Source organism: Canis lupus, chromosome 32 (assembly GCF_003254725.2).
Source record: "Canis lupus dingo isolate Sandy chromosome 32, ASM325472v2, whole genome shotgun sequence".
Lineage (NCBI taxonomy): Eukaryota > Metazoa > Chordata > Mammalia > Carnivora > Canidae > Canis > Canis lupus.
In genome coordinates, this window is record NC_064274.1 from 15,490,832 (window position 1) to 15,517,638 (window position 26,807).

The following is a 26,807-nucleotide window of genomic DNA, read 5'->3' on the forward strand; positions in this document are numbered from 1 at the left end:
CAGTAAACAAAAGTGGGATTATTAGATAGGAAGGGCAAGACAATTTTAAGTTTTTTGTTTCATAATACAAAATTGCCATACATAACTCACAGTGCTACAAAAAGATACGTGAACACTCAGTTCACAAACTTGTTAGTATTTGGTGCTTTTTATAATGTTCTGAAAAATTACCTTTTATTGTTTCTCAGATTTGTGTAACATACAATTATTGTGTTAGTGGAGATTCATGGAGTTAAAAAAAATTTCCATATGTAGGAAATCCATGTGTATTTCTCTTGTACAAAATTTCTTTTGATGCACTTTTTTATATTAGGAAATTTAATATTATTTCTGATCGTTATATAGGCTTTTTATAAAATAATAAGCTTTTATCTGTCATAACTGCAAAAATACTATTTCTAAGAAATTTAGTTTTATTTTTACTAATGTATTCAAGATTCTACTTGTAATATGATTTAATCTATATTTTCTTGCTGATGTGTATAAATCAAGCCAAATTCATTTATATCTCAGAATAGTCAGGAATCCATAGATGTTTCATTAACTCCTTCTTGCCAATATATTTAATGTTATGAGTCACAGTTTCAGAGTACCACAGACTAGTGGGAATAATTTAGTCAGTGAGAAAAGCCACTTCCTTATGGGAAAGTATCTTCATCAAAGCATCTGGATCAAAGCTGGCTTTGAATCTCAGAGAAAGCAATTAGTTTAAAAGAGAATTAGGATATTGGCTAACAGTAAGAGCATGTAAAACATAATTCATCTTGATTGAGAGTTTCTAATCTTCTGTCATTGGATATCAAATATGTCACATATAAAAAGTAATTTCAGCTTTGTTTTCAACTTGGCTAAGTTTGGTCACTGTTCCTTAGAAGCAAAAGTTAAGTTCCTCTCATACTGAAAGATAAAGTAGTTTTAGAGTCATTACACACACACACACAGACACACACACACACACACACACACACACGACTTCATCAGTGACAATGTATGATTTGATCTTCTAAGGTGACCGTCTTTGTTCCTCACATGTAATAGGTGCAGAAGTCATTATGCATGTCCTCATAATACCTGTGTGACTGCCAAAAGGCTTGCTTAGGAGTTGAAAAAGAAATAAGAAAACTATACAACCTCGAAAGAACAGATAAACACAACTCAATGAGCAGTGAAAGTCAATGAAGGCAAAAATGGTCCATTTTCACCTCATTCCTTATCAGGGACACACCAGTTTTCCTTTATTGATTTTCAGTGCTCATTGAATTGTGTTCCTCTGCTCTTTGGTTGTACTGTATTCTCTATCTTTTCAGCTTCACTTTTCTTTTGCCATAAACTGTTGTTGCTCTGAGGTAGGCTTTGCTGGCAGAGTTTTAGCTCAATGAAACCATTTTTGCATACTCGATTTTTTTGGCTCTAGATAGTACCATTACTTTTTAATGTACTATCTTAATGGTACTTTTCTGAAGAATCTTCCATAAACACTTTCCCTTATTTTAATCTGCCAATCATGTTTTTATATGTGAAAAAATATTTCTCTAAAACTGAAAATAAGAAAATGAAATATTTATGTAAAAATTTAAATTGATGAGTATGACCAATTGAGGTATCTGATCTGTTTATGTTCAGTCCACACATAAAGAAATATCTAACAGGGATGCCTAGGTGGCCAACTGTTGAGTGTCTGCCTTTGGCTCAGGGCATGATCCTGGGATTTGGGATCAAGTCTCGCATCAGTCTCCTTGCTGGGAGCCTCCTTCTCTCTGTGCCTCTGTCTCTGCCTCTCTCTCTCTCTCTGTCTCTCATGAATAAATAAACAAAATCTTTTTAAAAAAGAAATATCTAACAAAGATATATTCGGTGCCCATACCTCTAATTTTGTGATTGCCAGGTAACATAATTTATGTATGTTCAAATGAAAGCATTCTGGAGTTATAAGTCCTGGTTTATGAGAGTTAGAAAGATGGGCTTGACTTGGGGCATGACCTCACTTTGGATCTGACAGTGGAAGAAGAGACAGTGGTCGAGATCATAGTACCCATAGGGAATTAGACAATAATTATTTGAGTCAGACTGATGGATTCCGGGTATGTCATGAAAACATGTTTATCTCAGTGTTGATATTTATTATACCACCAAAATTTGCCTAGATTCACTCTGGATTTAAGGAGAATTCATCTGGAGGTTTAGAGATAGGGAAAAGCTGAGGCCAATATTTTGAAAGATAAAACTGAGTGAGATAAATGATTTGGCCACCAGGCACTTGCAGCTTTTTAGAGTATATAAATCACTTACAGTATGCAGACATACACATACAACAGAGTTGCAATAAGGTGCAATAACTTCCCAATTTTTTATGGATGTACATAGAGTAGAAACAACAAATTATGTTAAAATAAAGAATTTGATGAATACATATTGAAAGTGAGGCAAATACTCTGAGTGTTATAAAGAAAGAAAACCCCTTTCAGTAAATATATGGATGAATGCTTCTTACAGGAGTTCAACTTTGATCTCAGGCTTAAATGATGACTCTTACTGAGAATTTGGAACATCAGAGGCTGAGAAAAGACTGAGAGTTAATTTATGGAAACTAAGATATAGAAGAGTATTTTCACGGAATAATTCTACTTGGCCCAAATGTAAGAATAGCCTATGTATTTATTTTATTTATTTATTTTTTATTTTATTTTTTTACTTTTATTTTTTAAATATTTTATTTATTCATTCATGTTAGACAGAGAGAGAGAGAAAGAGAGAGAGGCAGAGACACAGGCAGAGGGAGAAGTAGGCTCCATGCTGGGAGCCCGTCGCAGGACTCAATCCCGGGACTCCAGGATCATGCCTTGGGCCAAAGACAGGTGCTAAACCGCTGAACCACTCAGGGATCCCCTATTTTTTATTTTTTAATTTAAATTCAATTTGCCAACACATAGCATAACACCCATCAAAAAGGAGAATTACAGACCGATGTCCCTGATAAGCTTGGATGGGAAAATGCTCACCAAGATACTAGCCAGCAATACATTAAAAGGATTATTCACCACAATCAAGTGGGGTTTTTTCCTGGGATGTAAGGGTGGTTCAACATTCATAAATCAACCAATATGATAGATCACGTTAATAAAAGAAAAGAATCATATGATCCTCTAAATTGATGCAGAGAAGGCATTTGACAAAATACAGCATCCTTTTTAAGATTTTATTTATTTATTCATGAGAGACACAGAGAGATAAAGAGAGAGAGAGAGAGAGAGAGAGGCAGAGACATAGGCAGAGGGAGAAGCAGGCTCCCTGCAGGGAGTCCAATGTGGGACTCCATCCCGGGTCTCAACCGGGCGCTAAACCACGTGGGTGGGTGAGCCACCCGGGCTGAGCTGCCCATACAGCATCCTTTCTTGATTACAATTCTTCAAAGTATAGGGATAGAGGGAACATACCTCAATATCATAAAGCCATCTTTGAAAAGCCCACAGTAAGTATTATTCTTAATGGAGAAAAACCGAGAGCTTTTTTCATAAGGTAGAAACAGGACAGGGATACCCACACTCATCCATGTCGTTCAACAGAGTACTAGAAGTCCTAGCCTCAGCAATCAGACAAAAAAAAAAAAAAAAAAAAAAAAAGTAAAAGGCAACCAAATTGGCAAAGAAGAAATCAAAACTTTCACTCTTCGCAGATGACATGGATATTGTATATGGAGATCCCAAAAGTCTCTGTCCTCAAATTGCTAGAACTCATACAGCAATTCAGCAATGTGGCAGGATACAAAATCAATGCATAGAAATCAGGTTGCATTTCTATACACTAACAATGAGACTGAAGAGAGAAATTAAGGAATCGATCCCAATTGCACCAAAAATCTTAAGACACCTAAGATAAACCTAATCAAAGAGGTAAAGGATCTGTACTCTAAAAACTAAAGAACGCTTATGAAAGAAATGGAGGAAGACACAAGATGGAAAACATTCCATGCTCTTGGATTGGAAGAATAAATATTATGAAAATGTCTATGCTACCCAGAGCAATCTACACATTTAGTGCAATCTCTATCAAAATTCCATAGACTTTTTTTCACAGAGTTGGAACAAATAATCCTAAATATTTATTTTAGAGTGAACCTGGAAAATTAGATTTTGGAGGGTCTAAGGAGTTGAGTTGGAAGTATTTGGACTTTATTATAACTAGAAATAAAGCACCAAGGCAAAGCCAGAATTAGACTACCTTGTATTCTGCTTTTTTTTTTTTTAAAGATTTTATTTATTTATTCATGGAAGAGAGAGAGAGAGAGAGGCAGAGACACAGACAGAGAGAGAAGCAGGCTCCATACAGGGAGCCCCATGTGGGACTCGATCCTGGGTTTCCTGGACCATGCTATGGGCCAAAGGCGGCGCTAAACTGCTGAGCCACCCGGGCTGCCAGTATTCTGCTTTCTTAGTTGAAAACACATGTTTCTTCTATAAATGTGAGGCTTTTTCTAGTTATGATTGAATTTCTCTGTATTCATTCATTCATTCATTCATTCATTCAATTCATTATTCATTCTTAGCTCTTATAACCATTAAGAACACAGCAGTACAAAGACAGATATAATCTTCTTTCATGTATTTATAATAGTAGAAAACTACTTTTAGACCTTTAACTACCAAACGTAGATACCCTAGAAGTAAAAATTTTAATAGAAATAATAACGTTTATGCCATATATATGTCCTGTATAGCACATCTGAAAATTCTATTACTAGTATCAGCATTGCCTTACTATCATGCTTTGGTTAGCAAATTTACATATTGTTAATCCAAAATAATGAAGTGTTCTGTGTCATTTTAAGCATAAAAATGAGAATAGTGCACATAACTAGAATGTGTGAGAAAAACATATATATGGAAGTACTTACTCCTATCATATTTTGTCACTTTTCCCCTACTCATTCATGTGATTGCGTGTGTATACACACACATATATGCATATACACATGCACCTACCTGTTCATTTATTTGTCTCTGTTTCTATCTACTTATGAATATGTGGTATATGTGAATATGTGTATGCACATATGCATTAGATCTTGTCTTCTAAAAAGCAAATGTCATTCTAGAATTAGTTATGCAGAGATATATTAGGTGACTGTCTGTGAGGAAAGGAAGGGAAGAGTCCAAAGAAGGCAGGGAGTCACAGACAATGATGCAAGTCTGATCCCTGGGCAGAAATAAGAGAAGGGAGGAGAAAAAAAAAAAAGGTTGGATTGGCAGAAACTTAGATACAGCAGAGGGTTTATAAAATTTGGGGAGGCCAATGGAAGTGATGCATTTTCATGGATGCCACAAGATATATGTACATGCATGCACACATATATGTGTGTGTGTATATATATTTAAATACATATTTATTTCTCCCAATGAATTATTTTTTTAAAGATTGTATTTATTTGTTCATGAGAGACACAGAGAGAGGGAGGCAGAGACACAGGCAGAGGGAGAAGCAGGCTCCATGCAGGGAGCCTGATGTGGGACTCAATCCCGGGTCTCCAAGACCACACCCTGGGCTGAAGGCAGGCTCTAAACTGCTTGGCCATCCAGGAATCCCCCTCCCAATGAATTATTAATGAATACTTTAAAATATTTTCATTTTTAGGTACTATCCTAGATATCACATTATTAGGATACCCTGTTTTCAGGATTTTTTTCACTTATGTATTAAAATTTCTATGTATTATTATCTGTTATATCAGAAAAGACAAATACACAAGCAACTTGCCCATTGGGTGCATTGTTGTATACTGTTATCTACTCTTTTTGAATGATTTTTAGCATCCAGAAAAGAAAAGCTACAAGTCATCTTTTAATTTTCCTCTCAAATGTTTGTCTTCTATTACAAGTAGAAAATATTTAAGCTATGTATAGGATCCTTTTTTAATACTTCATAACTTTGGAAAGCTAAATTACACTCCTCATACAAAAATCAAGACTACCGTTTCTTCCTTAATGACATTAAAATAATGATTGTGGGCAAAGGCAAAACTTAATATAATTGCAAATATATATGCACTAGACCACGGGATGCACACTTTGGCCATGGCCAAAGCATAATTAGATTTCTCTGAAATACCTCCCAGTTAGGGCTTAAGAAAAAGAACACTATATCTCAGTGCTACAAAGTGTGTATGAATGTCGTGACATTTTTTGAGAAATATGATTGATAACAGATTACATGCTGTTTGCTCTGGTAGTATTAATGAAATTTGAGTGCCTGTAGACAAGTCATAAAAATGTTTTTACCTACCTTAAACAATGACAAAATAATAACATTTGTATCTTTTTTCCACTTGGTGGTTATTTGACTTCCTAATTCTGTTATGGACAGGGAGGAATATAAAGAAGAACACTTAGGTTGGTGGATTGTGGGTATTAAGCACAATAATAAATTTGGCCAATACCTTTAGGTCTCTTGATACACATTTTTTCAAACCTTAAGAACCTAACTATTGATTCCCCATACATATACAGTTTTATTGGTAAAGTAAAACATAAGTATAACTAAAAATCCATTATGTTTATCTCAGAAAATTGTTCTGAGAATCTTATGTATGCACAAATATTGTAGTTTCATGTACCATGGGGAATATTCACATTAAATCTGCACTTCTACAGTGTTTCTGGATTACTTTTCAGTAATTCATATTTTTTGTTACCCAAAAACTCACAAAACAGAACTATAGTATTAATAAAATCCCTTCTAAAATGTTGACTTTTAAATGTTATTAATATATGTTTCCTGTATGGTAGAGATTTTATTGTGCTTCTAGCCATCAATATTTTACAACCTCATGATTGAGGAATGGAAATTTGTGCTACTTTTTATAGTACTACATTAAATTTCAATTAATTAAAACAATTTTAAAGGAAATTATTTCTCAGTTATAGTTGGTGGAACAACTAGAAAACATCTAATAGAGTGTATCACTTTGAAGGGCACTGCAATTCATGTGTAAGAAAAAATAATACCTCTAATTTTTTTAATAATTTGGAGTAATATTTTAATTCATTTATCCCATAAGGATTCAGTGAGTTTCACAGGCAAAATACTTCTCACCTAATAAGTGTTAGGTGAAAAATAGAGACATTACTCTGCTTTTGCAAAAGTTTTATTCCAGTATTCATCAAAAAACTTATTTTCTAATGCTTTTATATCCCTCAAATAGTCCACTACATAATTGATTACTTGATTGCACCTGGAAAGAATGTAGGAAGGAAAAGTACAAGGAATCAGAAGAGCCTATTCTCAGCTAGGCTTAGAGTTGAGCCTGGGAGCTATCCTTGAAAGAGTGTTGTGGGAGCAGAAATCTGGAGAATGAGTAAACAGCGTCAAGGAATACAGTGGAGGAAGAGTGTTCTAATGAGAAGGAATAGAATATAGGGACATATTAATAGGAAATGAGGAGGAACAGTATGCTTTAGGAAATATGAGACCGTTGTGACTGGGGCTCTGAAAGCAAGCTTCTCTTACTTGACCTGGGAAGAGAGGCTGGAAAAAGGGTAGGAGGTCTCTAAATGTGTCCTCATCTAGCTCGTAAGAGTAAATGTAAGGTGTATTTTGTTAAATGTAGGGAGCTTATTAAACTTTAGGTCACTGTTTGATACAGAGTGTAATAGTAAATTATATGATCTTAATATGCTTGTGATATTCTTGATCAGATCACAGAGATTTTTCAATTCTTTTTTTTTAAGATTTTATTTTTTTACTCACGAGACACACACACACACACACACACAGAGTCAGAGATACAGGCAGAGGGAGAAGCAGGCTCCACACAGGGAGCTCGATGTGGGACTCAGTCCGGGGTCTCCAGGATCATGTCCCAGGCTGAAGGCGGCGCTAAACTGCTGAGCCACCCGGGCTGCCAGATTTTTCAATTCTTAATGAACAATTTTATAAAGATCATATTTATATAGGTAAATTATTTATTTAGAAATAAGTTAACGTCAGTTGGTGGATGATACATCAGAAATTTAGGACATTCTCCAATCTTTCCAAATTCCAAAATTATATTACAATGAAAAGTGTTCTTTCTAAAGTACGAAATGTGTTTCTCAATGGAAGCAATAAAATGAAATTTTTGGCAGCTTTCCCAGAAAAAAAAATCCGCTTATCCGCTTAGCATTTTGGGGAATGGTAGGGAAAATTATAAATAATCAAACTCACATTAGAGACTTATATATAATATTACACAGTGTGTATTGGGAATTACATATTTTTCCTAGTACCTTTAGGATTTGGTGGCTCTATAAGAATGGGAAATTGCGCTCCCATGAGAAATTTGGCATTAACCTGCAATTCTACAAGGAAAAGTCTTAAATGGTCTTACATGTTAGTTTGGATCTATTTCATTTATTTTTAAATATTAATTCCAATGTAGTTAACATACATGTTATATTAGTTTCAGGTGTACAGTATAGTGATTCAACAATTCCATGCATCACTCAGCACTCATCAAGATAAGTGTACTCTTAATCCCTGTCACCTATTTCAACCCAACCCAACCCACTTCCCTTCTGTAACCATCAGTTTGTTCTTTATAGTTAAGAGTCTGTTTCTTGATTTGTCTCCATTTCCCTCAACTTTGCTTGTTTGTTTTGTTTCTTAAATTACACAAATAAGTGATATTTGTCTTTCTTTGACTGGCTTATTTCACTTACTATTATGGTCTATAGATCTATCCATGTTATTGCAACTGGCGATTTCATTCTTATTTATGGCTGAATAATTTTCTATCATATATATATATATGGTTATATGTGGTGTATATATATTTACAAGTATATATACATATATATGACAGAAATACATGTATATATATATGCCTCACCACCATATCTTCTTTATTCATATATTGATGGACATTTGAGTTTCTTCCATGTCTTGATTATTGTAAATAATGCTTCAATCAGCATAGGGGTGCATATATCCCTTTGAATTCATGTTTTCATACATTTTGGGTAAATACCCAGTAGTGCATTTACTAGATCTCAGGATAGTTCTATTTTTAAGTTTTTGAGGAGCCTCCATACTGTCTTCCACAAGTGACTGTACCAATTTGCATTTCCACTAACAAGTGTATAATGGTTCCTATTTCTCCACATCATCACCAACATTTGCGGGGTTTTTTTTTTTTTTAAATTTTATTTATTTATTCATGAGAGAGAGAGAGAGAGAGAGAGAGAGGCAGAGACATAGGTAGAGGGAGAAGCAGGCTCCCCATGGGGAGCCCGATGTAAGACTCAATCCCAGGACCCCGGGATCATGACTGAGCTGAAGGCAGATGCTCAACCACTGAGCCAACCAGGTGTCACACGTATATCGTTTCTTATGTTTTTTTTTTTTTATTTCAGCTATGGAATATATTTTATTTTATTTTATTTTTTAAATTTTATTTATTTATGATAGTCACAGAGAGAGAGAGGCAGATACATAGGCAGAGGGAGAAGCAGGCTCCATGCACCGGGAGCCCAATGTGGGATTCGATCCCGGGTCTCCAGGATCGCGCCCTGGGCCAAAGGCAGGCGCTAAACCGCTGCGCCACCCAGGGATCCCCATGGAATATATTTTAAAAGTAAAATCTTGTGAGTAAAATCTTATTCTAGTAGAATTTGATGATTAGGAGTTCTTAACTTCTTTCCATTAAATTCAAACCTGCAATATTGGTGTCTAATGAATACACTGGCTAGTGTAGAGGATGCCAATCAGAGAAAAAAGTCAGGAGAAGTCAAAGTCACTTGCATTAATGAAAAAGATAAGGTCTGTGTGAGGTGTGGCTCTAAAGCAAAGGATCAGGGGCACCTGGGAGGCTCAGTTGGTTAAGCATCCAACTTGATTTCAGCTCAGGTCATGATCTCAGGGTCCTGGGATTGAGCCTTGCTTTGGGCTCTGCTCTTGCAGGGGAGTCTGCTTAAGGCTTCTCTCCCTCTCCCTCTGCCCCCTCTTCCCAATAAATAAATAAATCCTTAAAAAAAATAAAGGATCAAATGTAAATATCAGTTCTGGAATCTGTATCATGTATTGACAGTTATACTTTATGTATGGAATGACAAACAATATGTAAATTACAGTAATAGTAAAGTACTACACACTAATAGGAAATACGAGTTTATTTCTCACTACCCCTTTTCTAGCTAGTTATGATAAACCCTAATTAGTCATCCTGTTTCCTTTATCTTCTCCCTCTTATCTAAATTAGACACATTGTTGTTTTAAATCACAGATATGTTAGGCAAGATTTGTGCCTCAAATCCTTCAATAATTAATCTTATGCTTTATATATCAGGCATTAATACATCCTCTTCTCTTTAACCTGTCTTTCTAGGGTTATTTTCCACACTCCTTGAAAGTAACATGAACCTCTTGTAGTCTATATATTCAATGTTTTCTTACCTTCAGGCTTGTTCACATTATTCTCCCTGTATTTATTTTCTCTTCCTCCTCTTTATCACCTCAATTTCTGAGTATATTTTAAAACCAAATTCAAATTGAATTTGAACTCCATGAGCCCTTCCCTAATCTTGTCTTTTATTCATCAAAGAATTCTCTATGATACATTAATTATGTTTTTTTAATAGCACATCACATTTTCCATTGCATTATTTATGTCTGTCTGCTAGATTATAAGGAACTTAAAGGCGGGGATTATATCTCAGTTATTTAGCTCAGTGCCTTGCATAGAAAATACACCTAGAATGAAGGGAAAATACATATTACTTTCATATGCATCAAGAGAATATAGGCTTCATCCACATACCCAAATCAAGCTGAGTATTTAGCTGACTTGAAGAACTGTCTTATTAAAGGGAAGAGAATAATATAGTTTTCATTTACTTACTCATTCACTTAAAATTCTTTTCCACAGTAATTTATTGAGCATCAGCTTTGGGCTAGAAGTATTATATAGGTAGTTTATAATTTTAAGATTGATTTAATTTTTAGCTGAGCTTCTCAAGAAATATGACATTTCTTCTTAGAGAAAGTATATGAATATATATTAAGGATAAAACGTAAAAGAAGTATTTTCAAAGTTTAATTGGGATAAGCCTATATTAGTCTGTATATAGGAGTTTGAGTTGAACTCTTGCTCCCTCTCCCTTAAAGAAATTTATCTACTACACATTTTTATTGCTTTGAAATAAAAATAATATTTCTGCCTTTATGACATTGTTTTTGCAAATAATTTCAACACCTATTATAAATGAAGCTATTTTTCACTATGAGGTGATGACATAAAGGGGAATGACTAAATCAGGCATGAACTATGTGGTTAGAAATAGCTGGAAGTACTTTCCTTTCAACATAATTGGTATATTTCAACTATGCCAAAAAGTTCTGCTAGCTAAAATTTATCGTATCTTTTCATTTTAGCATGAGAGTGAAATGTTTGTAACTTTAAATTTGTGTTTATTTTATTCCCCAAATAAACTCTTAAGGATGCAAAATTTTCCAAAATTATTAGTCTCTATGATATGCATGGTGATGGCAGATGAACCAATGAATCAGATGACCCAATTCTACTCCTGGGTCAGTTGTCAGTCACTGAATTAAATCTGTGACCTTGGTCAATTCATCTAAATACATTCTACCTTAAAAACCTTACCTGCCAGATTTGGGGATTAGTCTTCAATGGTAATTTTTTAAACTTCTCAGAGGAGTCACAGTGGTTCACAGAGTCTCTTTAGGAACTGCCTGGAAAGAAGGAGAGCTATAGATGCAAAGTACCACCGTTTTTAGTATTTTTGTCTTCTATTTTATTTTGTGTTAAAATTACCTTTACAGTAGTAGATTCCCTGCATTGAATTATTTTTACGTTTCATAAATCAATAATTTTAATTAATTTATACTTTTCTATGGAGCATGGATAGTTCCAGGTAAATGTAATTGGCATTCAGTTCATTTGATTCACTTATCAAACCTGTATTGAGAAGTTTTCTACGTGTCTGAGGTCTGTACCTAGTGTTTTGGAAATTCAGAGTCCACAGAGTTCAAAATCTACTGGGAAAGTTAGTCATATAAATATCTAAGGAAAAAAAATACATGTGATGGGTGTTATGCCAGAAATTTGAATAAAGTGCCATTAAAGAGTGTTGGCAGAAACTATGTACTTCCTGTGCTTCATGCACCTGGCAGTTAAAGGACCATAATAGCAGACTGATGCAAGTTTCTTTAATTCCAGTGATTTTAGTTTCTCTTTTGGAACTGAAACACTTTTTATTTCAGGAGCATTAATTTTAAAGAAGATGCTTTATTTGAAGGAGGAAATATTATATTTGAAAACAATTTTATTTTCAAAATCATCATTTATTCACGTTATTTTATTACAATATGACAGATTCTAACCTTTATAAAAAAAAAGAGTGGAAAGCATATAAAAAGTCCATAGGTTAAAAGAAGTATAGATATCTTTGTGACTCAAGTATAAATATGGAAATGTGTGTAATTGTTATAAATAATTTAGTATACAAATATGTCATAGTCTAAGTGAAATATCCACTGGGACATGAGCACTCTTAATGTATAATGTATTAGCATAACCTAGTATAGTTTAAACCACTTCTAGGTACGCCTAGGTGGCTCAGCGGTTAAGCACCTGCTTTTAGCCCAGGGCATGATCCTGTAGTCCCTGGATCTAGTCCCACGTCGGGCTCCCTGCATGGAGCCTGCTTCTCCCCCTGCCTGTGTCTCTCCCTCTCTGTGTCTCTCATGAGTAAATAAATAAAATCTTTAAAAAAACAAAAATAAAGCACCTCTAAACAGTGCTTATGATTTATCTTTAGTATTTACTTAAACAACCTCAAAGTAAAAAGTACTACTGCATGAAAAAAGAAATATAAAAATCTTATTATTTTACTTTCCAGAATTCCAGGTTTGTTTGTTCACCCATGTTAATTATTATATTGTCTTTCTTCCTTTCTATTTTGTCTTTGAACATTAAGGTTTGTCTTCCCCAAAATGTGAACATATACACCATGCCTACCCCAGATTTTACTCTATGTTAACTGAAGTGTATATTCATTTGTGATGGTTAATTTTATGTGTCAATGTAGCTAGGTCATGATACTCAGATATTTAGTAAAACATCAGTATAGATGTTTCTGTGAAAGCAGTTTTTAGATGAGGTCAACATTTAAATCAGTAAGCTTTGAATAAAGCAGATCATCCTTCCTATTTTGAGTGGGCCCATTCCAATCATTTGAAGGGCTTCATAGGAAAAAAAATGATCTTCAATGAGGTAGAGGAAATTCTGCCAGTATACCATCTTTGGACTCAGAGTGCAACTCTTCCGTTGGTTTTCGGCTTTCTGACTTACCCAGTATGTTTTGGAATTGCTAAGCTTCTATAATTGAGTGAGCTGGTTCTTCATAATCAGCCAATCAATTAATCAATCTCTCTTTCTCTCTCCAAATGCTGTGTATCTGTGTGTATGTATTACTTACTCTATATATGTAACTCCAGTTTCTGTTTCTTTGAGGGGCCCTGAATACTTTAAGGCCTAGAAGATACTGAACATTTTATAGGTGTTTGTTTGAACAAAAAAAAAAATTTGGCCTAAGCCAGAAATAACTCCTTTTATATGTAATGTAATACGGTGATGTAGATATTGAAAGGCAATATGGTATGGTCCAGATAATAGAGTGAACAGATATTCTTCCAGAGGCAAGAAGCATTGGTGTGAATATGTAGGCCAGTTAAGTACTCAGTTTTATTTATAAAGGGACATCAGAGAACCCAGTAATGCTGTAGTTCTTATGCAAAACTATCCAGCCTTTCCTTACTTCCTTCCTCCTAAATATCATGGAGAAAAGCCTGGATATTGTACAAAAGTTCCCCACATGTCATGTATGATGGATGGCAAAGTAGGAGAACTACTAACATATCCACCTGGAATGGAGGAAAACTAACTTCAGTAATATATAATACTTACAGTTGTTATTTATAATCATCATTTGGTTCTTAAATTTAGTTCCCAAATGATTTTAAAAGTAGTATGATCGTTTTTCTTTTCTTCTGTCTTGTTTTGACTTTTAGTGGAAATATGATTATCACAGGCTTTGAAAGCCTAAAATAAGCAGGTCTTATTTGAAATTCTGAACTCTTTGAATCTGAAATATATTTCTTGAAAGTTTTTGTAAATTTAGTAAAATTGTACACTAATGTCATTATTTTGTTCTTTTAAAAAAGTACACCATGGTATAAAAGAAGGAGAACGAATAATCTAGGAAAAAAGTGCATATCAGGCAGCCAGGTTTCTTTCTTTTATCAACATTTTAATATATGGGATCTGTTTAAAAAATAATATTACATAAAGAAACTTTTGAAGCTCAATATATATACCACCCTCATCTATTTTCCTCCTTTATTCCTTATACCTATTTTGCCATATATGTATTTATCATAAATATTTATTGTTTTACATCTAAAAATTTTATGTGTGATATATACTACAGAATATTTCTATAACTTACTTTTGTCAGTTACTACTTTTTGATGTTTGCCATCATTGTGTACATAAGTCTGGTTTATGCACTTGAATTGCAATAGATCATTTGCTTTTTTTTTTTTTTTACTTTACAAAGATACCACAAGAATTTTACTATCTTGCAGATGTATATTTTATTCATTTGTAATTTGTTCTAATACAATATGCCCAGATTTACTGAATAATCTTTGTGTATATCTTTGTAAAAATATCTTAGTAAGTGTTCTTTACATATTCCATTCAACAGTGAGATTTTAAAGTGATCATCAGTTTTCAAGTTTGTGAAAAATGATTCAGTCCTTTAAAATATTTTCTCCAAAGTTTAGTTAAAATTCTTTGATGCAAGTTTTAAGATCTACACTAGTTTTTCCAGAAAATTACATATATTTACACATTTAAGCATATAAACCTACTTTTTCTTTTTTCTTTTTTCTTTTTTTTTTTGAAAGATTTCATTTATTCATGAGAGACACAGAGAAGAGGCAGAGACATAGGCAGAGGGAGAAGCAGGCTCCCTGCAGGGAGTCTGATGTGGAAATCAATCCCAGGACCTCAGGATCACGACCCCAGCCAAAGGCAGATGCTCAACCACTAGCCACCCAGGTGCCCCTAAGCCTACTTTTTCTACTTATTGTATAGGTATGGAAGTAGAATTGAGTTTGAGCATGTGGAACTTCCTACAGAACTCAGCCAAGGAGTATACTATGTGAAGTATCTATCCATCATGTTAGTTCATGTTTTGTAACATGTAGTAAAGCAAATGTTTTAGAGTAAAATATTTAATCAGGTATATTCGTCATGTTTTCTAGCCAAAAACTCGAAGAAATGTAAAATGAGGAATGATTCCATATACTCTCCATATGTCTTTTTCCTAAGAGGTCAAATAATCTTCTAGTATAGATGACTATATAGCTACCTCCTATAAAATTATAGATTCCAAAAACATATTAGTCATAGCATAGATTTTCTTTCTTAAACCCATAAAACCTAAACTTACACTTGTGTTTCCTTCCTTAACTCTGACATATACTTTCTGCATGAAGCTTTTGAAGTTATTTTTGTTTCTCATATTGATAAGTTTAAAATTTATATCCAATTATATCAAACCCCAACTAAGTTTTAGTGTCTTCTCTAGGTGCTTTACATATGATATCTGATTTTATCTAACTTTTAATCTCAAGGAAGCTTTGAATGATTATGTGTGGTGGCTTTTTTGTTTGTTTTTCTTTTGAGTGTTGTTTAAATTTTTTTATATGGTTACCAGTGTAGATTGGGTATTTTTCATTTTATCTTTTTCAGTACATTAGAGCAGATTTGACACAATGATTATTTTCAATGAATATTTTCAATTATTTTCTCTCATGCTAAATTTGCAGGTAATTTGTAGGTAGTGTTCCCAAGGAAAATGTTCATCAGGTTAGAAGTATATAATTCAAGTCCTTATGTATTTTTAACCATACCCCTGACATTTTTATATTGCATCCTCTGTAGCTGAAATTTTTGTATATTGTGGTAATCTCTGTACAGATAGAATGCCCTATTATTTGGGACATTACAAAATATAGAAAGACTTTATGCATTCAAGTAGTAATAAGCATTGCTCCAGAACATAGTACTTTACTTTATGAACACATAATTCCTTTAGGGCTCCTGGCCAGGGGTTTGAAAACAGAAAGCAAACAAATTTTTATTTTCCCTCTGGGAAGGTCGATAAAGAGCAATATATAATTACAACTCTTAATACTCACATCACTAAATTAAAAGTGTATTTATGGTTGATGTCAAACACTGCAGTTGTCTACCCATCAGAATCTGGCAAGGAGGCTTTATCTTTAATAGTACCACTGTACTCAAGCAGGATTCTTGACCATTCCTATCAAAGAGTTTGCTATTCGGGATAGATACAGTGGGAGAAAGTCAACTTTGTTTCACTGTATCATTGTTTAAAAATATGATAAATTTTTTAAAACGGGTCCTCATGTGTCTGTTGATTTTTTTCTATCAACTCTTAGTTAGAATCAAATATATATTTTAGCTTAAGATAAAGTTAAGGTTGGGATGCTTGGGTGGCTCAGTGGTTGAGCATCTGCCTTTGGCTCAGGGCGTGATCCTAGTCTGGGACTGAGTCCTGCATTGGGCTCCCTGCAAGGAGCCTGCTTCTCCTTATATCTGTGTCTCTGCCTCACTGTCTGTGTCTCTTGTGAATAAATAAAATCTTTTTAAAAAGAGTAAAGATTTTCAATAATGCTGAAGATCACCATTCAATATCAAAATATTTTTGTTGTTATTTTCTGAATACTCAAAAAAGAGAATTGGTTAAGATAAGGAAAAGACTTGCTACTTAGGGAGATGATATTCTAGTTTGTAATCTAAGGGCTTCCCTAACCAAGATATATTCCTAAAATAGTTATTTTCTTGTACTTTGAGTTAGGTAATTAAATTATCTTGCTTTTATTTTTTTTTATTTTTATTTTTTTTAAATAAAGATTTTATTTATTTATTTTTTTTAATTTTTATTTACTTATGATAGGCACACAGTGAGAGAGAGAGAGGCAGAGACACAGGCAGAGGGAGAAGCAGGCTCCATGCACAAGGAGCCCGACGTGGGATTTGATCCTGGGTCTCCAGGATCACGCCCTGGGCCAAAGGCAGGCGCTAAACCGCTGCGCCACCCAGGGATCCCTATCTTGCTTTAAAAAAAAAAGTAAATGCTTCCTCATAGAACACCCTTTAAGTCACTCTTGATATATCATTGAGGGTCTTCCAGACCAAAGATGAAGCCATTGAGAACTGTTACACAGTTACATTTGGCTACACAAATGTGTTGTGATGCCTGACCAAGCTCTCATTTTTATTGAGGCCACTAAAGATCAGAAGAAATAGATTCTCATTTATTATTATGGACACAGTTTTCTCTGGTTCAAATTTGGATAGATTTAATGTCAATTTTCATGTAAATCCATGTTTATATAAGAAAGGTAAATTTATTGCATCATAAAATAAACCATATATTATTTATAAAAATAAATATTTATTTATGTAATATTTATTTATATATATACTTATATACGTAAATATATAATAATATCTATGTGTATAATATTTTTATCAATTTTAAGGCTCTTATTAAATGATTATTTATTGAATTTGCAGTGAAAGTCCAACAATGATTCTGAAATGTAGTAATTAGTTACTGTAAAGTTCTCATGTGAAACTGATAGTGTTTTATTTCATAATTCTGTTTCAGAATTCAGGTCAGAAACTATTGTCAATCTAAATGTTGTAAGTTATTCTCTCAAGCCGAGGTTTTTGCTTTCATCCACTTAGAATTTTCTTTAAGGGTTCTTGCTTGTAAAATCATTTGTATTTTTTCTGTGCCATTAAATTATAGTAAACTCACTCTTCCTGTAGAAGCCCTCACTTGGGATATTGATGTGTATACTTAAGTATACACACAGATTCATCTCATTGAGTTTAAGTATGCAGAATAAATTCTATCATCACAGATTTTTTTCTGAAATTTTTGAACCATACAATTTATGAGGATAGTTTAACTTACTTAGGTCTTATTTTTAATCATTCGTATATATCTTTTGGAAAATAAAACAAAAGTCTGTGGTAAGTTTAACAACAGTGAGTCTCAACTCCAAGATCAACAGAAATCAAGGGACTTAGACAAATCTGTGTTCAAACTTGAGGTATCAAATCCATTTCACTGAAATGGTCAACAATGATTTATAAAAATGAGCTGAAGGTCACTCTTCATTTATTAATTTCCATACTTATTTTTCTTCTTATATCTGTCCTTACATAGCTTCTTTTTGTTTAATGAAGTTTATATTAAAAAGTCAGGAATATTAGGATTTACGCTTCCTATTGCTAATCTTAAGAGAGATTTGACTCTTTCTTGTCTACCTTTCTTCCATGGGTGAGAATTGGGATACTAGTTGTTAGACTCATTGAGGTCTGAGGAATCTGCTGGTCCCAGTCTCCATCTTAGAGTCTTACCTTACCACCTCTATTTGTTTCTTTTTTCCTTTTCCTTTTCCTTTTTTTTTTTAACCCAATTACTACTTTCTTCAGCTTCTCTTCCATTTAAATACTGCTTCCCTTTGCTCTCCCCCCAATTTATTTGATAAATCACTTTCAATGAACATTCCTCACCCCATTCTTGAACATTCATAAAATAGCCTTTCCTAAATTGTAGAGCATATGGTTTTTCTCATCTCCATCATTTCTTCTTATCATATCATATATAGTCTATAATCTGTTTCTAATGAAGAAATTAGGGCTGTTCTAGCAAGGACCAAAGGAATGAGAAAGAGTGGAATTAGCATAGCTTTGGTTGAAACTACTTTAATTGTACTTTTTCTGTGAGCAACAATTTACTCTCACTGTATTCTAGGAGGATTTTTTTGCTACATTCTCTTCCCTCTCCTAACCCCAATTCAAACGGAGGCTTTAGATCATCTAAGTTTAATTAAAAGAAAGAAAGATTGTTCTCTTTAATATTCAACATAAAGCTGTATCCCTTCATATCAGGAAAGTTTTAGTAGGTATATTAACTTTTTGCTCTATGTACTTCAGCAGAGTCTAGATGAAATATGACAATATATTTACCTATTTTCTGCTGATGACAAAGCAATATGATGCCTACTAATACTGTCACTGTATATAATATTTGAGGTGTTTGACACCTCAAAAAAGGTAATGTGTAAATCCAATATATCGTTTTCAGTTCAACTATCATTTGATAGTGTGTGTCAGGATCCAAGGAATCAAAAATGAAAAAGACAAGTTCATTGATCTCAAGGAGCTTACAGTTTTGTACAGGAGCTAGAAATGTGTTTAATTGTAAACAGTTTATTTAAAAATAGGAGCATTAATAAAATACAGTACCTGTACAGAAAAATGCCTAATTCTCATGGGAAGCTAAAGCAGTACTTCAAAAAAGTAAACCTACCGGGGATGTGAATGATGGGGCACTTTTCTTTGCAGTTTCATCAGAATCTTCATTGAGGAAAAACTTAACATTCCTCTAATTGAATCTTTCATTTTAAAAGTATCTACTTAAGTATTTATTTGCAGTTCATAAAGCATCATAATCTTGTTTGTTTGGAAATCCTGCTTGACATGTTCTTCTGTTTAGTCTTGGTATTAAATTAGGTGAGAATAAATAATGAGATGTTAACACCAAGGTCAGTTCAGTTTTCTACCCATTTCCACCAATGTGAAAAGCGTCTAACACATATGCATAAATCTTGACTTATAAATGTGGTAATAAACAACCAAAATTGCAAATTTTACTAATTTACCTCTAGTAAGCAATAGACAATGTAGACAAAATAAAGATCCTGTACAGGCAGAGGTTGACATTCTCACAAAATCCTTTTGTATTGTTCATTTAGATTTTCATTGTTTTTAGAATTTTTACATGGATTTATACCTGTATTTCTTTTTTAAAAAATGAGTTTTGCACTTTTTATTTTTTAGATTGTTTCTTTTGATTTTTTCTATATTTTACTTCTCCCTCTGTTCTGTTCTTCTCTCTCTGTTCTGTTAAACCGATTAGACTGTGTAGCTTTTAAAATTTATTCTACATTCTGTAAATTGTTAATATCTATAAAGCTAGGCTTAAATTGACCCCATTTTTTTCATCTTGAATAAATGATATTTTATATGTCCTTTAACAGCTTAGAATGTCTTGGAAATGGGTGCTATAAAATAATCATATTAAAGCTGCATATATAATAAAAATGTAAATTTATCTGAGTATATGAAAATTCAACCCAAAGAAGAACTAGATTATCAATAGTTTATATATATCATAGAGATTTTAATTAACCCAGGCTATGTCAGCTATTATCTAAACTAGTGAAGGGGTGGTGGAAGGGAAGGAGGGCGGGGGGTGGGGGTGAATGGGTGATGGGCACTGAGGTGGGCACTTGATGGGATGAGCACTGGGTGTTGTTCTGTATGTTGGCAAATTGAACACCAATAAAAAATACATTTATTATTAAAAAAATAAAATAAAATAAAAAATAAAAAAATAAAAATAAATAAAAATAAACTAGTGAAGGATAAGTTAATTCATCCCCCCAATACAAACTGAAATACAGTTACATACTACAAGCATTGTGATTATGTTCTGGAGATACAAGCAAAAGTATTGTTATTTAACATTTATTGAGTGTTCATAACATAGCAGTTTCCATGTTAAAAGCTTTCATCATTGAGTAGTATAAGTTTTCAATAATCATCCTGAATAGGTGCTATAATTTGCTCAAGTTTTGAGGTAAGAACATTAAAATTTAGATAAATGAAATGACTTTACCAGAGTCACTCAGCTAGTAGAAAATGGAAGAACTGGGACTAGATCTTAGTTCTATCAAAACCTCTGTCCATTATCTAATGTACTTCCATTTACCCAAAATATTTGGTTATATATTAAACAATCCGGAAAATTCCTAACCAAAGAGACTTATTACTTTGAAGATATTTTCTTTAGTTTCCTGTTATTTTGTATTCTGTTCTCAAAAACTATTATGGGAGAATGAAAGGCTTGTTTTTTGTTATAGCATCGACTTCAGTGTTGGAGCAATCCAATGAGAAGGGGGTTAGACAAATTGATACTGGGCCAGGAGAAGAGTTAAGGAAAAAGGCACAAACTACAAGGCCAAACAAAGGAAATGAAAACCAAAACCACAACAAAAATACAGAATCTTAATATGATATATATACACAGTGGAATGTTATTCAGCCATCAGAAAAGATGAATATTTACCATTCACATCGACATAGATGGAACTAGAGGGTATTATGCTGAGTGAAATAATTCAGCCAGAGAAAGACAGTTACATATGGTTTCACTCATATGTGATATGTAAGAAACAGTATAGAGGCTCATAGGGAAAGGGAGGGAAAACTGAATGGGAAATCATCAGAGATGGGGGGAAAACCATGGGAGACCCTTAACTCTAGGAAACAAACTGAGGGTTGCTTCAGGGGAGGTGGATGTGGGGATGGGGTAATTAGGTGATGGGCATTAAGGAGAGCACGTGATATGATAAGCACTGGGTGTTATATGCAACTGATAAATTATTCAATGCTACATCTGAAACTAATGATGTACTGTATATTGGCTAATTGAATTTAAATTAAAAAAATCTTGGAGAATAATCCCAAATCCATCAGCTTTGAGGTCCCCATAATTTTTATTTCTTTGAAGGCATGATTAAAAACAATTTAATGAGAGGGGCACCTTGGTGGCTCAGTGGTAGAGTGTCTGCCTTTGGCTCAGTTTGTGATTTGGGGGTCCTGGAATCGAGTACCGCATCAGGCTCCCGGCATGGAGCCTGCTTCTTTCTCCCTCTACTTGTCTCTGCCTCTCTCTCTCTGTGTTCTCATGAATAAATAAATAAAATCTTTAAAAAAATATGTTAATGGAGAATTTTGGAGGTAATAAAGCAAACCATGGTGCTTAATCACAGAGAAGAGTTCATTGCTTTCTGAATTATTTTCACAATAGTAAATGCTAAAATTACTTTAATAAGATTAAAATTTGAAAATTAAGTTATATTAATAAATTAAGGAGACACTGATTTCTTTATATTCCAGGAGATAACATTGTATATACACAAAATATTTAGTTTGTAATATATTCCAAACATACTGAATGCACAGATAATGTCATAGATATATTAAAGTTTTGCTTTGAAAGCAATTATATAAAAGGATGCCAAGTATTTTAACCCAAATAAGAGAATAGAAAAAGATCCATTTTCACTGGTATTTCTAAAGGCTCTAAGTAAGTATCCTAAACTATAATTAGATGTGGACATTGAATTTAGAAGATAGTTTTCCCTGAATAATAAATTTCTCTCTTCTTTATTAGCTAGAAAATAAAAACTTCCAAATAAAACTTCCAAAAAATAGGAAGAGGGAGGCACATGTTTTTCACTTTAATTTTAACCCCTGTAGAAAAATAACTTCTCAAACATGGCCCGAGCATAATTCAATATTTTGACTTAAAAATAATACCAATTTGATTTAAAAAATAATACCAATTATTAAGCTTTAAAATAATTCAAGCTTTATTCATTTCTGAAAAAAGAGAGTTACAAATTTATTTAAGTATTGTCAAAGGAAGCCCTCATTCCTCTTTAATAGGGACTATTCTTTTTTTTTTTTTTTTTTAAGATTTTATTTATTTACTCATGAAAGACACAGAGAGAGAGAGGCAGTCACAGGCAGGGGAAGAAGCAGACTCCATGCAGGAGCCCATGCGGGACTGGCTCCCGGGAGCCCAGGATCATGCCCTGGGCCAAAGGCAGGCCCTAAACCGCTGAGTCACCCAGGGATCCCCGGGACTATTCTTTATGCAATATTTCTAAATATAAGGAATTGCCTGGATTCTTGGAGGTTTGCCACACCTAACCAAGGAATAAAGTTTACCCAAAACTGAAATGTATTAAGAAGGAGAAAAAGGGGCTTTACGCAAAAATTGGCTAAAATAGTTCAGACTTACAGTTGTATGCTAAGTGATGTACAAGGCCATGAAACTACTAGTGTTTCGTAGGTGAGCAGAATTTCCATTTATTGTGTGTTAGCTGTGACTCATAGCAAACAAGAATGATCAATACAATTTTTCAGATTTTACAGATTTAAAATAGTGATCCAAAACAGGCCTTAGAGATTACTTACAACAGTGGTGTTCACTGCTTCACTGGAATACTGCTCAATTTTGAGAAACATGTACTTTAATTTTGCAAATTAATACTTTCCATGTACAGTATTCCTAGAATATCTTAAGTAGACATGTAGTATATTGTTGTGTTGGGTACAAATCCTGACAGTGAATAGCAAAATGCAATAGTTAGGTAAAGCCAGTTCAAGGAAAGATAACATATTTCCTGGAACATTTGAGAATTTTACCATTTGTATATATAACCGAGCAGTGTAAGGGCAAAATGACATAGTAGAAAGGCAAGGAAATGGCATGTTAAGTGTGGGTTGTTTAAAAATTACTGTGTGGTATTGGAATAAGTTAAGGATTGTGTTTTAATTATTGTTGATTTACAGAGAATTTTGTGGGTGATTCTTCAATTCCTTCAGTTGCTCATTCCTAAAAACTAATACTCCAGAATGGTCTATAAATCCAGACAAGGCTAAAGACCAATGATCTTGTACAGACCTTTCACTTTACAGATGAGCACACGGAAGGCTTGAGTGGTTTAGTGATTTAATCATAGTCAGTGAGCCAGTCATTACAAAACCAGAACTAGAACACAGATCTCCTATTTTTTTTTTCCCTGCTATGCTTGCTGCATAGTATAAAGATAGTTGTAACATTTCTGGTACATTACATGTTATATTTGTGTAACTTTTTTTTTAACTCTAAGTGGTAAGATTTTTGTGATAGTAGTAAATGACCAATAGAATCAATTAAAATAATTTACATATACATGTAACAGCTTTATTATGGTATATATGATACCCAGTAAACTATACATATTTAAATTGTATAATTTGTACAGTTGATGTGTATATGAACCATAATAACATCAAGATAATGATTATCTCCCCCACATCAGTTTTCATTTGCTTCTTTGTAGTTCCTCCCTCCCACATTTCCGTTTGCAAACTCCATCTCCAGGCAAATGTTGATTATCCTGTTGCTATATTAGTTTGCATTTTCTAGAGACACATATAATGGACTCAAACACTATATATTCCATTGTGATCTTGTTTCTTTAACTCAGTCATAATATTATGGCATTTATATTTCAGTGTTTATTAGTAGTTCATTGTGGTTTTTTTATTGCTGAGTAGTATTCTATTATATGAATATATGTTGAATTTTTTTTACCTATTCATATATTGTTGGGCATTTGGATTGTTGCTAATTTTTAGCTATTACAAATAAAGCTGCTGTGAACATTACTGCTCAAGCCTTTGTATGTATATATGCTATATAAATTTTGAATAAATGCTTAGAAGTGTAACAGCTGGTTTATATGTAATAAATGTATGTTTAATTTTTAAGAAACTGACAATTTGTTTTCCAAAATAGTTATGCCATTTTATTTACTCCCTGATAGTATGAGAGTCCCAGTTGTTCTGTCTTCAGCAACACTTTGTGTGGTCATTTAAGAAAAATATTTCAGACATTGAAACACGAGCATGATAGTATCTCATTGTGATTCTAATTTGCATTTCTCTAATGACTAATGATTATGATCAATTTGTCTATTTGATCCGTTTGACTTTGTATCTTGAAACCTTGCAACCACTTTTTAGTCCTGGTGGCTTTTATGTAGATTCTGTTGAATTTTCTTTGTTGATGATAATTATATCATCTACTGGTAAGTCAAATTTTATTTCCTCAATTTTGGATGATATATTTATTTTTTCTGATTTATGGGATCAACTAGTATCTCTAGCACAATGTTGAGTAGAAGAGAGGAGAGTGAACATTCTTGACACATTTCTCATCTTAATAGTCTTCACCAGTAAGTATAACATTAGCTGTAGATTTTTCATACATGGTGTTTTCAGGTTCAGGCATTTTCCTTTTATTTCTAGGTTCCTCAGAATTTCAACCCAGAATTGGTCTGTCATGGTAAATATTCTCTACTAACCGGACAGGAATTTGTGTTGTGCTGTTGTTAGTTGATGTGCTCTATAATTATCAATAATGTTGCTTTAGATAATATTGTTGTTCAAATCTTTAACATCTTTATTGAATTCTTGTATATATTTTCTATCAATTATTGTGAGAGAGGTGTTGAAATTTCTTTCTGGGATTGTAGATTTTTGGATTTCTCTTTGAAGTCCAGTCTGTTTTTGCCATGTGTGTTTTTGCAGATGTTATTTTTTTTTTATTTTTTTATTTTTTTTATTTTTTTATTTTTTGCAGATGTTATTAAACACATAAACATTTAGAGTTGTTCTGTTCTCTTGCATTGCCCCCTTTATCATTGGGAGATGAACTTCTCTGTATCTGATAATAGTTTGTTCAGAAAGGGCAGTATTCTTTGCTCAGAAATTTTCTTTGCCTGATATTAATATAGTTAATCCAGCTTTCCTTTGATTGGAGCAAGCCCAGTATCTTGCTTTCCATTATTTTATTGTAATGTATTTGTATATTGTGTTTAAAGCTTATGTCTTGGGGATCCCTGGGTGGCTCAGTGGTTTAGCACCTGCCTTCGGCCCAGGGCATGATCCTGGAGTCCCAGGATCGAGTCCCGCCTCGGGCTCCCTGCATCGAGCCTGCTTCTCCCTCCTCCTATGTCTCTGCCTCTGTGTGTGTGTGTGTGTGTGTGTGTGTGTGTGTGTGTATGTCTCTCATGAATAAATAAATAAAATCTTAAAAATAAATAAATAATAAATAAATAAATAAATAAATAAAGTGTATGTTTGGAATGCCTGGCTGGCTTAGTGGTTGAGCATCTAACTTTGGCTCAGGTTGTGATCCCAGGATTCTGGGATCAAGTCCTGCATCAGGTTCCCCACATGGAGCCTGCTTCTCCCTCTGCCTGTGTCTCTGCCCCTCTCTCTGTGTCTCTCATGAATAAATAAATAAAATCTTAAAAAAATAAAGTGTAGGACTTACAGGTAACATATCATTGGATGTTGCTTTTTAAAAATCTTAATCCAATCTCAATGTCTCTATCTTTCAATTTGGTTAAGATCATTTATATTTAAAGTGGTTCTGATATGGTTGAATTTAAGTCTAACATCCTGCTATTTCTTTTCTGTCTGATGTTCTTTGTTCCCTTTCTTTGCTTCCTTTTGGATTAATTGAGGATTTGTTTTTGATTCTTTTAGCCTTTTGGTTGACTTATTTATTGACTTTGTTGTATTATTTTAGAGGTTGCTTTAGGATTTATAGTATTTATATTTAACTTATCAGGGTCTACCATCAAATGATACTACACCACATTAAAATAGTAGAGGAAATCAGGAGCCTGGGTTGCTCAGATTGAGCATTTGCCTTCGGCTCAGGGTGTGATCCCCATCTGGGGATCAAGGTCCCCTCCTCACCCGCATAGGGCTCCCTGTAGGGAGCCTGATTCTCCCTCTGCCTGTGTCTCTGCCTCTCTCTCTGTATCTCATGAATAAATAAATAAAGTCTTTAAAAATAAATAAATAAAATAGTAGAGGAAATTGAAATCACTATTCCCCCATTTTTTCCTCCCATGGCTTGTGTGTTATTGTTGCCATATATTTTACTTCTGGATATGTTCTAACCTCACACTATATCATAATTTTTCTCTTTAAATAGTCAATATTT

The 26,807-nt window shown here is 33.5% G+C and overlaps 1 protein-coding gene across 3 annotated transcripts in view; it reads left to right on the forward strand.

Moving 5' to 3' along the window:
• GRID2 (glutamate ionotropic receptor delta type subunit 2) overlaps positions 1–26,807 on the forward strand; it is a 1,467,015-nt gene that overhangs the window by 134,006 nt on the left and 1,306,202 nt on the right. The window lies entirely within an intron of this gene.